Source organism: Anser cygnoides, chromosome 2 (genome assembly GCF_040182565.1).
Source record: "Anser cygnoides isolate HZ-2024a breed goose chromosome 2, Taihu_goose_T2T_genome, whole genome shotgun sequence".
Classification (NCBI taxonomy): domain Eukaryota; kingdom Metazoa; phylum Chordata; class Aves; order Anseriformes; family Anatidae; genus Anser; species Anser cygnoides.
The window spans coordinates 9,510,113-9,526,018 of NC_089874.1; the positions used below are offsets into that span (position 1 = coordinate 9,510,113).

Genomic DNA, 15,906 nt, shown 5'->3' on the forward strand with positions numbered 1-15,906 from the left:
GGCAGAGAAGCATGCCAGGATTATACATGGTTTAGTAAATGGCTATTGCAGTTACACAAACATGCACAATGTTCTAGGAAGTTAAGTGCTACAACTTTAGACTCAAGAGCCTCAGCGATGTGTGCTCCTGGCAGCTCCCCAGTTGTTCAGAGTCAGTGGCTGGAACTGTGGCAACAGCTGCCTGCCCCCCTCTCCCACCTCCACCCACCCAAGGACAGGCTTTGTCATCGGGCAGATCACAGTCCTGACAGCCAGGTCCTCTCCAGCTTTGGGCCAAGCCACAGCCTTGTTGTGGCTCATGGAAGAATTTGGCCTCAGGGCCCGTTACGCACGTAGGATCCCCATCAGTCACCTCTCCTCTCCTCCCAAAGCAGCCTTGAATGACCCTCCCATGATGAGAAGGACCTTATCCCTAAGACAGCATTTCCATAGAAACTGAAATACTGTCAAGATTCAGGAACAAATAAAAGGATCAAGTAATGTTCCATGTTTGTCAACTTTGGCACAATTTGTACTATTCCAATCAGTGCTGCTCTTGTTCTCTAAAAAAGAAGCTTTTTTTCTAAGTGGAGATGCTAAATTTGTTCTCGCGCCCTAATTTGTAAAGGCCTTGCATTGCCTCTCTCCTGGCTTTATCTGGGTTACCACATCACCTCTCTCTTCCTCCCCCCACCCCATTATCCTGGGTGAGGGAAGATTTTATATTTAGGTTTTCTGCACAGTTTATGAACCTCAAACTCAGGCACTGGCACAGTCCTAGCTCCCCACAGGGCTTCCCCACCAGGGACAGACTGCAGTGGTTACGGACGAGTGAGTGCCACCATTTACACCATGGCACACCAGCTTAACCTGAATTCATTGGCACACAAAACTTGACCTACAGAAAGCAGCTGCAGAGAAGCTGATACACGGGCCCTCCACCAGCCCTCTTCCAATGACGGTGACCTCCACAAGCAGAACAAGGTGGGCAGAAGAGCTGGTGACCTCTTAGTTTTGGAGCATTTCCAGGAGCTTTCTGATGTAAATCACCTTTCTTCACTGTAAAGAGCTGAAGGCCCACGTCTCTCTCTCTGCACCTACCTTAGTCCCTCACGGATGAGCAGAGCCAGTGGGAGCAGGGTGCTTCTTGCTGCTGCCATTCAGGGCAGCAGAAAATCCGTGCTCCTGTCTGTAAGGATATCTAACACATCACCTTCAATCTGCACCAGATCTGAAAACACACATTTAAAAGGGAGTCCTCGGTTGTACAGTACTCAATAGTAGAATATTCAGAAGAATGAACAGATAGCATCTGCCCATCCATCCTCCTCTGCTCGCTATCTGTAAAGACACTGCTCACGCAGCATTAGAGCCCGCGTCAGTCCTCAGCTACACGGGTGAAGCAGCATGGCCCTCCAGGTTAAAACAACAAACTCTCCTCATAGCTACGGTGAGCCCTATCTCAGTGTGATTATGCATCTATCTAGGAATTTGTTTCATCCCCATGCCAGACATTCAGCTTCTGCAGAGAGCAGCACTGCAGCAGCAGAATGTTTCCACTGCTAGGTGCTGAATGACACAATAAAATAAAAATAAATACTCTTTCCTATAGCACCTTCTTTTGGAGGGCCTGACATGAGAAGAATACACCTTCTTATGTGGTTTGTAATCCTGGAGATCAACCCATATACAAATGGTGAAAAGGAGATACATAGAACGTGAAGGATTTCACTAAGACTAAACAAAAAGATTTCAATGGAGGCAGAAAGGAGACACAGTGCTGCAAGATTCTCTTCTGTCTTTCAGTCCCAATATTGCTTTTATTTATGGCCTTACTATCCACAGATCCTGCTGCTCCTTTCCAGGAGAAGGGACATAATTATTAACATTTTTACACCAAGACAGAGGCAACAAGAATAAACATCAGACTGTTTTAGCTGCAGTTTGACAACAGTTTCATTAAAACAAAATGGCCCCAAAGATTTGGATTATAAACAAAGCAATTAACAACGACAAAAATTTGCAGCCTATTAAAACTATTTTGGAAGCCAGGCCCTCGGCGGTATCTCAGAAGATCACCTCAGAAGGGCACATCAGCTGCTGTCAGCGAGTCCTGCGTCTCCTTGGCTCTGGTCAGCATCAAATCCGTGCCCTGGTGCGCACCCCAAAGCAGCCTTTGAGTGACTCCATGTATTTCCAGCTCCCAGTTAATTAATTCAGCAGCTGGCTGACACCACACCCTCTTTCTCTGGCCACGTTCATTACACCAGGCCTTGGGGGAGAGCAGGGGTGCAGATGCTGTTGCCCTCTTTTATTTCTGGCATACGCCTGGAGTGCTGAGCTGGCTGACTCATGCGGGGGATTTCTCCCAACCCGGGGCCAAGGCTATTTCAGCCATCCCTGGGAAAGGTCAGGAAAGGAGGCCTGCCACGCAGACCTGGCAATCGCCTCCATTACAGCCTCCAAAATCAAAACACAGGGGAATTTAGCAGATTATCGGCAGCCCCGTTGCCTCTTTTCTGCTTGCTCTCCAGTTCTCCAGGCAGCCATGGTTCCTCACATGCCTGCTGGAGCGGGAAGGGTGCAGTACCTGGCATACATCTCTGAAAAGGTGAGTTCACCCAGGTGCACCCAACCTGGAAGGTTGGCGGCAGGCTGTGATAGCAATCATAGCCAGGCCTGCTGGTTTTGCCTCAAATTGTTTTCAAGTGTATTAAAACCAGAACTTGAAATAGCAATGCCCAGACTCTGTCTTCAGCCAGTCTTTACCTGTCACCTGCGGTTTTAGAAATGCCAGCTCTGTTGCTGGAAGTCACAGGCACTTTGCTTATTGCACACGTTGTTCTTTCAGCATCCCGAAACAATGTGACTTATTGTCTTACTCCTTTTATTTTTTCATCTTTTTTGTCTTTTTTTTTTTTCTACAAACATTTGTCAAAATCTCACTCCTCCATAAGAGCTTTGGATTCTCTGGCATAGCTTCTGTTACTGCTTCACGTATGAACTTACAGGTTTGGGTACTTATAAAGCTCTGATTTATACTCCTGAACACACATAATACACTCAAAACTTGTTACATTACTTAAACTGCCTCTATAAATTATAAAGGACTCTCTTGAAAAATTTCACATGCAGGTGACTTTTATTTCAATGTATTTTTAAAGGATGCCAATATTTCTCTGAGGCTGGAAATATGTTGGAATGGCAGCGTGCTCATTCCACAAAGGAGAACAAGCAAGTCAGCTCATAATAAATTGTGTAGTGTTATAGTTAGATAATAGAGATACTACAGTACATGCTTTTGTTTTAAAAAGTTTTGAATTTCTGGATAGCTATGTAATGCCCAAAAGTTACTTACGTTTTAATCACTATACAGAACAGTCTGTCTATTTACCTTAATTATTCATGTTGAGGTTTTCAAGGTTCTTTGTCTTTGTGTTCCCATCCTATGAACTCATCAAGCATCAAAGTTTAGAGTTTTTAGCTTGTGTTCTGAATATATTATAGTTGGCATCACACCATAAAACACTTTGGCAGCCAAACAAATAGCTTTACATGAAACCCAACATAATCATGGGTTATTGAAATATGCTTCCTGTACATGCCTGGAATTCCCCTAATTAGCAGAGTATTTTCTAATCTGTCCAAAGTGTACCACGCCAAAACCACCATGCGTTTTCCCTCCTGTCCACCCATGGCAGTAAACAACATCGCTACATCAGTTTTGGACAGCCACCTGTAACATGAAGGGAAATGAAGCACTTAAAATCCCTGAATGTATGATTTTTGTCCCATTGACTTCATATACACATTCCTTAGCAAAAAGTCTTTCACTGGGTAACCAGGGCAACCCAAAGCAATTACACTTGATAAAACTATATAGCCACCCTTGAATTTTCATGCAGCTGCTTTGCAAGCCAAAACTACAGTTCCCAGAATGCAGCTTTCCAGCTCACTCCAGCAGAAGTTTCCTATTTTTGTTTTTATTTTTTGAAGATGAATTGTGTTTTGAGAAATGTAGTTCTGACCAGCATAATTTGCATCTACTTTATGAGACAAAAGTAGTTTTAAGACCAGTTAGACCCTAAAATCAAGGCAGCTTACAAATACAGCCCTCCACTGGCAAACGTGCAAGAAATTCCTGTGTGAAATTAATTAAAAAGTACACTTTTCAGTTATCAATGAAAATTTCTATCCAGACATGCCTCCATTATTGACACTGGAGAAGATTTCAACTATATAATGATTATTCTATACTTCATTACCCACTGTGGACCTACATTCCCAGGCAAAAGATATAGCTCCAGCTTAAAAGCTTTCTGTGGTTTTCAGCAAAGAATCTGGAAAAAAAAAAAAAAAAAAAAATACACAACCACATGCCCTTGGTGACCAATCATGCAGAATAAACAGCAGATACTGATAAACTCTGATTTCAAGGTAAGTGTGACCCATAGGCTGGAATGTATTCAAATAAATCTTTCCATATAATGAAAAAATGTTGAAGGTCAAAAACTATATGCAGATAATTTGCAAACAGCAAAAGGGACTGAAGTGTACAATAAGGTGTTCATTACAAATAAACCACCTCCTTTATTTATAAGATACAGATCTTTTAATAAAACACTTCATAAGTCTTCAAAAAAGAGAAATAGTTTGTGAAAATGAAGAAAAAAATAACATCTATTATTGTAAAACGTATGAAAATTTGAGAATATAAGACACTGGAAAAACAGATTCGCCTTCCTACATCAATTTCCATATTTTGAAACTGTGGATTAGTTTTTGAATGTGTTGAGTATTAGCTTAGATGATGCATAATCCATCTGATTTCAGCATTGATTTATGGCCTCAATTATTGATTTTTACATCAATCAAGAAATTAATATTTCAGTCTAAACACCCTTTCACATTTTCCACAATATAACTTGTCACCGTTAATCTCCAGCACTGATGTTAAACATCTCCTTGCTATCAAACTGTAAGTACAACATGGACTATATTTTCTGTGCTGCTGGAAAGAATGATTGAAGACCAAATTGATTGAAAAATCTTGATTTATCTTGTCTACAATTTTCAATAGTGTGCAGTGATTTATATACCAGAGAAGGTTCTTTGATTAGCTTGCCATAGTCTAGAAAGGCTAAACATTATAGGCATTAAAATTTCAACACGAATGTTATCTCTGCAGTAAGCACAATAGTGACATCTTGTGCCTATCAATACGAGTATTAACTGAAGTTCTGACACTTCTCTGTAGAGATTTACCTCTAGAGCTTTGAGGTTTGAGGAATCAATATATAACCTACTTTGATGCAATCCACACACCAAACTACATTAAAGTAACATTAGGGCTTGCTTTAAGCTGACAAAACCCAGGAAATGGAGAGTTAAAGGCTAGAATTTTAACTTTAACCAATCCTTAAGTAATTTCAGAATCTGTAAGCAATGTGTGATTTTGTGCCACAGTAGCCAGCTAGAACAAGATTTCAGCAAGTGCCCCATTTTTGTAGGCTTTAGCTATGTTACATACCAGGTCCAATGGTTTTAAATAAACTTTAACGCTCTTCCAGAAAGCATGAATAAAAGAGATCTGTAATGTCCTCTTGAACAAAAGACACTTACCACAGCAGGGACCTCCAGCTTTGTTTCTGCCTACTTCCCTGACACAAGGCTTTGCAGAGCTGCTGTTTGGACCCTTCGCCTTCCTTCTGCTGTGGGTACAACCATTCGTCTATAGCCCAGCCCAGGAAGGACTCTGGATAAGGTGCCTGGGGCTCAAATTTCCTTGCAGCTACCAAAGGATGATGCAGTCACGTAAGTGTCCACATAAATACAAACACACCCTGTGAAGTAATCGCAGTACATCAAAATTTTGTTCTTAAAGAATATTACATTACACATTCAAGGAATGTCAGTTTTGGCGGACATATATTAACTCCATTTATTTGAAATCTAAAGTGGTTCATGTTGTACAAAACCCTTCTAATACAAGTTCCACCATATCCACTGAACTGGGCAAAAACCTCCAATGCTCTCCATGCTACAGGCTTCTCTTGTGGCCTAAGTGATCCAAACAACGTATGTCCATGATAGGTTATGAATAGGAAGGGTCTTAGGGGGGCCAGGAGACCCAGACTACTTCCTAGGCACATTGCAAAAAATATCTGTCCCTGGAAACATCCAACTTCCCCTGCACCCCACCCAGAGATAACTTAAATCCTACACATCAGGTGTGTATATTTTTCCCCCACAGCCCACAAAGAACCTATTCTCTCTTGTCTTTGGGGTTGCTCATAACTTTCTATTTTCAGATATACACACTGCTTAGACATTAACAGCAAAACATACCGTGACGTAAAAAACATGTCAACAGAACATCATTGATAGAGGTACCACCTTTTCTACGAAGCATCAGGATGCTTTTCAAGCAGGACTCCCTGCTCAGCCCTGAAGGACCTTCCAGGCAGAACTTAGAAGCTGTCGAGCAGAATAATAATATTTATTGTAACTTAGCACAAGGAAAGGAAGACATACGTTGTAGGAAAAAAAAAGAAAAAAGACCACAGGACTCAATAAGGTTGGACACAATTAACATAGTTGAATTTAGCCAGAAGAGCTGGTTTTGTTGGTTTTGAAAATGTATATTGTGTCATTTGTGTTTTCAACAGGTTAAGACTACCAGCTGGGAATTGCTAGTAGGCACCCAAGGGCACCCTAACACTATTTAAGAACACTAACTGCAAGTTGAAGTAACTCGGAAGGAACAATGCAAAGATTCCCTTATCTTCAGGCCTCTCAGAAACAACAGAGAAAGCTTCTGCCAGCACCACAGAAACAATGAAGAAAGCCAATTTGCAAGGCCAAATAGATCCCACAAATGCTACCTACAGCCTCACTCCCCACCCCATCCCCCCCAAAAAAAAAAACAAAACAACACACCTTCACGAGACAAAGTGTTGCTTGCCAAATCCTCAGCTTTCACACTTATTCTACTTAGATATTGATGAAGCCAAATGACTTTTATGTGATTTGGTGAGGTTACCGCCCATACAGGTAAAGCTGCAAATCAGTCACAGCAGCGGATGTTCACATAGCCAAAACTTTCACTACTGCACGCAGTAAGTGTATGCATCCTCACCAAATAAAACCTCATTTTTAAAGAGCTTCCACTCCCAAGTTTCTTCTACAAGAGAGATAACTTAGATAATGTTACTAAGATTGACATTTAAAAATTGCATAGACTGAAACAAGATTAAGAACAATTCTGAAGAGTACATGTTCAGATTTTTCTTCTTACATTACTGTGTACTTTCTACATTTGTACTTCACCTGCACTAACATTTGAGGAAGATAAATGAGATAATGGGTGCATTTGGCCCAGGATTCATCTGCTTGTGTAACTCAGACCTAATTGCAGGTCTGCACTGCAGTCCTTAAACTCTTTTGTAGAGAGCATGCATAATCAACAGACTTAGATGATTGTACTAATACCACAGTTCAATGCCTTGAGCAAACACACTATTATAATTTTGCACCAATTTGAAAATATCCATTTAAATGTTAAATGAAGAGGAACTAATCAATAAAAACATGCATACAGTCTCTGGGGAAGTACACTGGAAAAGACAACAATAATCTGCCATTAACATGCAAATAAAGACACAGCAGGAAACAATAACAATATTGACTACACTGTCGTACTTTAGGAAGAATGTTTTACTAAAATTTGGGCCAAATTCAACTCTGATTTAAATCAGTGTAAACACAGACCAGCTCAACATGACACAGTGGGGAAAGGAACATATCATCTGAACACTGGAGGCATGCAGACTGATACTGATGCTGGTGATTGGCAAGACTGACCCTGTGCTGTATTTGGTGTAAGGCACTGTACAAATATTTTTAATTAGATTGCCTAAAGAACTTAGCATCTGAGACTACACACAAACTGAATATGGAGCGAAAGTAAGAAATCACATAATGCACAAGAAAAGAGCATAAACTGGCCAAGAACATTTTTTCCATGTAGCTAGTTCTTTTTTTATGTTAACATAAACACTGCTATGCATCTATAGCCTTCCACTTAAGGCTAGTGAGCTAGCTCCTTGAAGGTGCTCAGCAGAAACAGATATTAAATAAAGGATTAAGTCACAAGTGTGGAGAATATAAGGCCAGAATTCTCTATACCAGAGAAAATAAAACTCGTCTATCTGGGGAAATGATTTGGCTGACTTCAGTGGAAATCAGAGAAACCATAGGCAAGAGCATATAAATTGGTAACATCATGGGTGTGAAAACATCTGAATGCAAAGCCTGAATTTTTCTGAGGTAGGAAAGGATGAGATATCTGAAGAATAACGAAACCTGGAAAGATAGGTAAGGAAGGTTGTTGCAAGGGGCTACAACAGATAAATGGGATGCACAGGAAGAAAGGAGTAAAGCTCACAATAACCAAGATACAGACAAAAAGAGGATTTCTTTTCAGGTCTAGACTGCTAGATGATTTGACAACAGCTCACGCTTAAAACCCACAATCCATGCTACAGGATAACACTTGGGCTCCCTGTTACACTATTCAGCTTTAACTAATCTTCTGTCAGGCTATTGCTATTGAAGTGAAAAAAATAGCTCATTCAAGAGTCAAAATCTACATCTGGAAATTCACTGTTAATCAATACTGGCTTGTCCGGTGAATACACAAATGCAGTAGCCTGGAACAGTCAGATATTCCTGGAAAGTAAAGATTTTTGCATTCAGTAAGATGGAAAGGTGTCTTCTAACTCAAAACGATGAGTATTTTTCCACGTTTTGGGGCCTCATCTTGCTGGCAACAGTACAACCTCCCTAGCGTACATCATGCTGACATTGGAAAAGTGAAAAAAAAACGCAATGTACTTCTCTGTGTTATTCCAAACACTGCCAGTCACAGATTGACATCTTCAGGCTGTAGAGAGATTTCTCTTTGCTCCTCTTGCTGTGTTTTCGTCTGCCTTGAGAGCCTTTGCACTGCACAGGAGGAAGCTACATTTCAGTCCTTAGGACTGACCTTTCCTCCAGCTCTTCAGAACTGGCACAGAGGAAGGTAAAATTTAAATGAATATTTGAAAAACAAAAGGAATTTTCTATCAGTAGAGTCATGTTGGAACAATCTATTCACCCTTGGATGCGGCTAGATAAGGTTGAAGGCTTATTCAGCTGAGATGCTCCACCTAGAGAGAAAAAAATGGACTCCAATATGACAAAAAACCTTTTGTGACAATGGCATGAACTCAAGCATCACCCTGGCTTCTTTTCCCCTCTATGCAAGGTGGTGCATAAGTAGAAGTTAAATCAGCAGTTTGTTTGCCAAAGTTTCTTTGTCTTCCTTTTAGCAACGACTTATTTTCTTCAACAGCCAACAAGTATCTTCAGGATTGTGCTGGAAATAGTAATGAGTATTGTTAAGGACAAAACCCAGAGCTTCCTAACTAATCCACTCTGAATTGAAGATCTCGTCTAACTCGGAAATATCTGGCTTTTTTTTTCTCTGCAGCCAGGTAACTCTACTAGCAGGGCTGGACATTGGTTAGTCATCATTAATAAAAACAACTACAAAAAAAAAAAAAGAACAAATAAGTAGTCCCCCCACAGATGCTGTAAAACAGGTAAAGACTCCTCATCTCTTTTCACATTTATTTATAAAACCTGGCACAGACTCCCTTATGGTGCCCTTAAAAAAAAAAATCACTCGTTACATAGTATTTTAGCAATTGCCACCTAATTTATCTGTTTGATAAATCTTACTTTAGATGATCAGCCCATCTCTTACACCTGATCTCAGTGAAACCTTTAAATTTAGCTTGAGAATAAAATATTGAATACTGTTCCTATTTATACATTTCTGTGACCACAGTTAAAAAAAAAAATACCTGATGAATCAGACAAAAGGAGCACTGGCATTGGCCCACGCTCTGATCTCACTCAAGCCAGCCTGCTGCCTGATTAATGAGTTGTGATATCATAGTCTGTGAGGAGGCATACATAAGTGGCAAGAAGAATAATAGCACTAGACACTGTCAGGCTGGCTCTGTCTAAATCTGGGGAAAGGAAAAAAAAAAGGGTTATGGTACAGGTTCTGATAAAGGAAGAAGAAAATCCTTTATATGTCAAGGCAGCTGGATTTTTGGAGGGCTTTTTCTTCCAATAAATATATTATAAAACTAGCCCTTTCCCCAAACTGCAGAAGATTTTTATTGAAGTGCTTTAAACCATTAGTAGTTACTTGAAAAACAAACGGTATATTTAACCTGAAGAAGTCATTGTAGCTGACACCTTTCAAGATTGCTCTGTGTTTTGCTTACAAACTGGCAAAAGGAATATCCACAGTTTCTCAGAGAAAGACGTTTCTCAGAGCTCTTTGAAAACAAAAACCAATGTGTCAGGGGAGAAGGATATTTCAAGGTCAGAGCTGGCTGGAGACTCATTTCTGTCTCTTATGATGAATTTCTTAATCATTTTCAAATATGGTATTTGATACATATTGTTAATGTTTTCACCTAGCCCTACCGGCCTTTGGAGTTTGTAAGAGACTATGAAGAGAAAAGTGTTTTCTTTTTAAATTATTGGACTGGAATTCAGGACTGCATTTATCCCTGGTTCTTACACAGATTTCCTAAATTACTTCAGAGAAATTTTTCCCCCACATCTCAAAGTTCCAGCTGCAAATCACGGATAATAAAATAGAAGACTTTTGTTCTACATTCATTAAAATATATATGGGGTGTGAAGACATTTGATCTTGTTTATATGATAGTTTCAAGTGCCCTAGGGCTCTAGTGTGCCGTAGTATTAAGCTTTCTCAATAAGAGCTCACTGGTCACGAGCTCCTGGCCAGACCTGCTCCCTAAGTCTTAGGGAGGGAGCAGGTGTCCCCTTGACTGTAAATGGCAAGGAAAGACGCATGAAAAGTTTGTGGAGACTGTCCTGTGGATGGAAATATCCCTAGGTCTCACTGGCTGCTGCTGTCTCTGCTTCAGCTACCTGGGAAATGAAGCAAACAGATATTAATGATAGCTTGAAGAAACCCAAAAAGAAAAGGGGTGTTTGGATTCAGGGAAGCAGTTCCCTGGGCATATATCTACCTATCTCACCAAACTAGAGCTGGGAATAGGCATGCTGGTAGGGTTGCATACAGATCTCCTTGGTATCAGGCCCGGGGTGGCAGTCAGGAGCAGATGGCTAAGGACTGGGCTGGTACAAGATGATCCCTCTCCAAACATATGTTCTCAAACACCAAACAACCCATGGCTTAGGGGTTTCCTCCAGATGTTTGGGGTCCCACAGGCTTTTCCCATGGTTGTTTTCATGATTTCTCAGCAGAACAGGACAAGTTCTGCTAGAAGGATTAAGGCTGGAGAAGATCCTTTTGTGTGGCAAGGGAGAGCAATGGTGTTCTTATCTCAGGTTTTCTTTCTTCAGACTTTCTTATAACTTTGTGAAAGGCAGTCACCTAGAATAAGTTATGGAACCAATGTAAGAAAGGACTTCCTGGACCCCTCTTGAAACCCTTCACAGGAAAATGCTGTGCTTGGTAACATTGTAAGGAAATCCTTAAAAACTTCCATACATTACCCAGTAATGTTGGTGAAAAAGACTCTGTCTCCCATGGAAATAGAGTAAGATCACAACAAACCCAACAACAACAACAACAAAATATAGAACAAGTGCTACCATTTTACTGCATTTTAGAAAAGTTATGGACTTAAACTCCATGTGCAAATTAATATAAACACTTTGTTTAAGTCTACCAGATGGGTAATATCTTTCCTTAAAACTAACCGGCTTCCAGGGATTGATTTTTACCATAGAGATTCCAGTTTATAGCACCATTTTTCTAAGTGAATCCCTACACTAGAGTATAATTTAGATGATGGATCCCTCTCAATTACTGTCCATTAGAAGACAGGAAAACATTAAGTTCAAGTGAGGATTATGAGAATTATGGGTTACCCTTTAAGTGAAGAGATTGTAAGTGAAAATTAATTTTTAACATGTTCATTTCTGATGGTGTGGAGCATGATTTTGAGCAAAAAAGCTTACCTAAAAAAATACTTTTAAAATAAAAACATCTTCACCGTAAAACAGTCTAAGTGAAAAGGCCCCATACAATAAAAATTGCTAAGTATTTCACATGACTTCCTTACCTGATTTTCAAGGTAGAGAATCTGGTATGTGGTACAGATGTTGTGAGCATGTAGATGTCCAAGGGCAGTGAGACAGCACCAGTGTTGTCCAGCACTGGGGTAGCACCTTCAAGAAACACTGGTGATGAATGCACACATTTTTGTATAAGCCAAAGTAGAAGCTGAAAGCTTGTACCTGCATACATTACAGAGATGTACATTACATTACAAAATTTGAACCAACTCACTAAATTTTAAACTAAATTATTCCCTTTACAAATTCCATATTTTCTCACACAGATATGCCTAGTATTTGCAGTTCTTCATTTTAATTACTTGTTTATCTAATTTGCTTAGGAAGTTCAGGAAAACAGAAATGCAATCCCTTTCCTATAATCTTGACAGTCAGACTAATTTGAAGACATACCATGACCATCTTGGGTTTGAAAGACTTTTTCCAATCCACTATTTCAAAATTGGTTAAAATGAACTTAGGATTCTTTCAGACTGTTTTCTTTTGTTTTGTTTTTTTTTTGACAGGATAGCTTAATAAGAAACATCATTTGTTTACCTCTTGAAAATAACTAGAAAATCTTTTTCCCTCTGTACAGACCCATGTGGAAACAGGAGAAGATGAACATTTTGTGTGACACAAAGAACAATTGCTCTGCAGCTGCAGCTGCTGCCATGACCCTCAGGCTACACTAGAGTCATGGCCCACTTCCTTTCCCCTATAGGAATCTTTTGGTTAATGTATCCATTTAGTTTACAGCCCAAGTATAAATCCTATTTTATGCCAACTTGCTGAGAATTTCATTGTTGGTTGCTATCTATGCAGCCTGCACGTCCCCATATAATAAAACTCCTGCATTTAAGCCTTTCCTGACACTACAAGAAATTCTAGGAATTTCTCTGGCAAAGTCTTCATCCTAGTGATGTGATTGATACAACTCATAGGGCCAGGAAGTCCTGTCGGTCCATTTATTTGCTCAGTGTATCTGTCTGGAAGGACTGAATTTGTCCACCTATGTAATAGCTTTGTTAATATTCAATAGTTATCATTCAACAGCTTTCAGAACAAATAACTAACACAAAACAGTCCTAGGAAATAAAATGAACAAATAAGTGATTATTTTATAGATGTCCATGCATGCTCAATATTGTCCATGATTTGCACCTTCTGGGCAAAGATCTTCACAGCACATCTATGAACACAACAGAGCTCTCAACGTTTGGTACTGAATATGAAGGCATGTTACAGAGAAGGGAGAAGTCCTGAAGCCAGGTGAAATATTGGCCTCTCCAAAGTCAAAAGATGTTTTGGTTTTGACTTAAATAGAAAGAGGAATTGAGATCAATTTCCTGATTTTTTTTCTTTCTTTTTTTTTTCTTTTGACTTCTTGTGAAACTGGGACTCATCCACTCCTCCTCGTTTTGGCTGTACTCCAGCGTGTACACATGCAACAGGGATTGACAACAATAAATATGCTTTTATTGAAAATTTGCCCATTATTAATAAAGTTGATGACTCATTACTCTTTCAATATGATGTTAACATCAGAATAAAGCTAGCCTTTTATTGCTATGGGTCTTTTGTTTTACTTCAAAGTTCTGTTGTTCTTGCCAATGGTTTAAATCTATAAGAAAATGAGATCATCACAAACACTGCTGCAATGACACTAGTTCAACCCCTGTCTATTCCAGCCAGTGACAGTTTTTCCATTCTGAATTGGAGTAGGATCAACCCCACTGTAAATCACTGGAAACTTTCAACTTCATGTTGTTATTTCACGACATCAGATTAGGACTCCTCCATAACTATATAATCCACTAAGGATTTGATATATGCATATGCTATTCTAGATGCAGATTTCTTTACCGTCTTTCTGCAAAAGGTGGCAAAAGCAAAGTCCATAATGATGCTGCACGATGTTCCAAGGCTGGGCAATGTGTGGCTACAATGCAGTCTCTTCCCCTTTTCCTGCATCCCAGTGCTCATTACATATATATTTAGAGCATATTGAGACCAAGAATGCACTGGGATGGAGATGGCAAACCAAACAGCAACCAAATACTTCAGTAATTGGCCATGAAATAATGACATTCTATCAAATTAAAACTGGAATATTAATTTCTCTGATCTTGTAGCTTGAAGTAGTTTCTCAAATCTGAGGTCTGGATGGTGTTTTTTTTTAGAGTGACCTCAGTTTACCAAGTCCTTATGCCTACAAGCAACTTCTGTCTATTTTATGTTCTTTGACTTCAAGACTGTCCAAGACCCATGACATGAAAATTTGAATCATGGAACTTACTTTTACTCTGCAGCAGAAAGAAGATGTAAACATAATAAGACCTCAATTTAAAAAATGAGAGGCAAGAGATTCTAAAAGAGCATACAGCTGAGTAGAGCTGGTACTTCTCTGGGACACAGGAAACCTAACCTGACACCAAACTGTGTGGTACAGTTGACATGCCGGCGGGAAGGAATGGATGCAGAGGGACCTGGACAGACTTGGTAGGTGGATCTCTGCAACCCTTATGAGGGTCAACACGGCTAAGTGTAAGGTCCTCAGTCTGGGCTGGGACAATCCCAAGCACAAATACAGGCTGGGCGGGGAATAGATTGAGAGCAGCCCTGAGGAGGGATGAGAAGCTCAACATGACCCAGCAGTGTGTGTTCACAGACCAGAAAGTCAACCTTATCCTGGGCTGTATCTAAAGCAATGTGGCCAGCAGGGCAAGGGAGGTGATTCTCCTCCTCTGCTCTGCTCTCGTGAAACCCTACCTGGAGCCCTGCACCCAGCACTGGGCCACCAGCACAAAAAGGACATGGACATATTAGAGCGAGTCCAGAGGAGGGCCACAAAGATGATCAGAGGCTGGAGTACCTCCCCTACAAAGTCAGGCTGAGCAGGCTGGGATTGTCCAGCCTGGAGAAGAGAAGGCTCTGGAGGCAACTTAGAGTGGCCTTCCAGTGCCTAAAGGGGGCCTACAGGAAAGGTGGGGAGGGACTCTTTGTCAGGAAGTGTAGTGACAGGACAAGGGAGAATGGCTTTAAACTAACTAACTAAATAAATAAATAAATAAAGTAGATCTAGATTAGACATTGGGAAGAAATTCTTTCCTATGAGGATCGTGAGGCCTGGCCCAGGCTGCCCAGAGGAGCTGTGGCTGCCCGATCCCTGGCAGTGCCCAAGGCCAGGCTGGATGGGGCTGGGGGCAGCCTGGGCTGCTGGGAGGGGGCCCTGACTATGGCAGGGATTGGAACCGGATGATCTTTAAGGTCTATCCTAATCCAAAACATTCTGTGATTCTATGATTCTACCCTCAAGGACAGACTCAGCATTTATCCAGGTAGGTTTTGTATTTTCCCTATCCTCATTCAGATAAATCTGATGAGCAAGCTGCAGTTCCCCTTCTTTATGATAAAGCTGATACTAGTTGCTATAGAAAACCCTTGTCATTGAGTTTAAAAAAAAGAAGAGAGAGAGAGAGAGAGAGAGAGAGAGGAAAATTCCCAGGCTGTATCTGAAATGAAGCATCTGAATATCTAGCACAACCCATACGTCATAGATTGGGCCTCTAAAATTGATACTCACTTCTCCTTATTCCAGAAACCTAAGAAACCCTTCCTTCTACCAAATTGCAGGAAACATCTCATCTCATTAATGCCACTCTTTCTTAGAATCTTTTAAATATGTATTTTTCATTAAAATTCTAATTCTTGATAAACTGAAAGCAAGATCTGGTGACAAAGAGGTTATAA

At 40.3% G+C, this 15,906-nt stretch overlaps 1 long non-coding RNA gene across 7 annotated transcripts in view; it reads right to left on the bottom strand.

Moving 5' to 3' along the window:
- Positions 1-2,944: 2,944 nt before the first annotated feature.
- LOC106038926 (uncharacterized) overlaps positions 2,945-15,906 on the bottom strand; it is a 52,213-nt gene continuing 39,251 nt past the window's right edge. For 2 of the 7 annotated variants that reach the window (XR_010829059.1, XR_001208904.3), the window contains 5 exons: positions 12,162-12,267; positions 6,376-6,456; positions 5,602-5,822; positions 4,260-4,319; positions 2,945-3,715 (listed from right to left, as the gene is read on the bottom strand). This is a non-coding gene — a long non-coding RNA (uncharacterized lncRNA). Of the gene's footprint in view, positions 3,716-4,244; positions 4,320-5,601; positions 5,823-6,375; positions 6,457-8,874; positions 9,047-9,136; positions 9,189-12,161; positions 12,337-15,906 lie in introns of all 7 variants that reach the window. The other 5 variants (XR_007162734.2, XR_001208902.3, XR_007162736.2 and 2 more) reach the window with 5 other exon arrangements.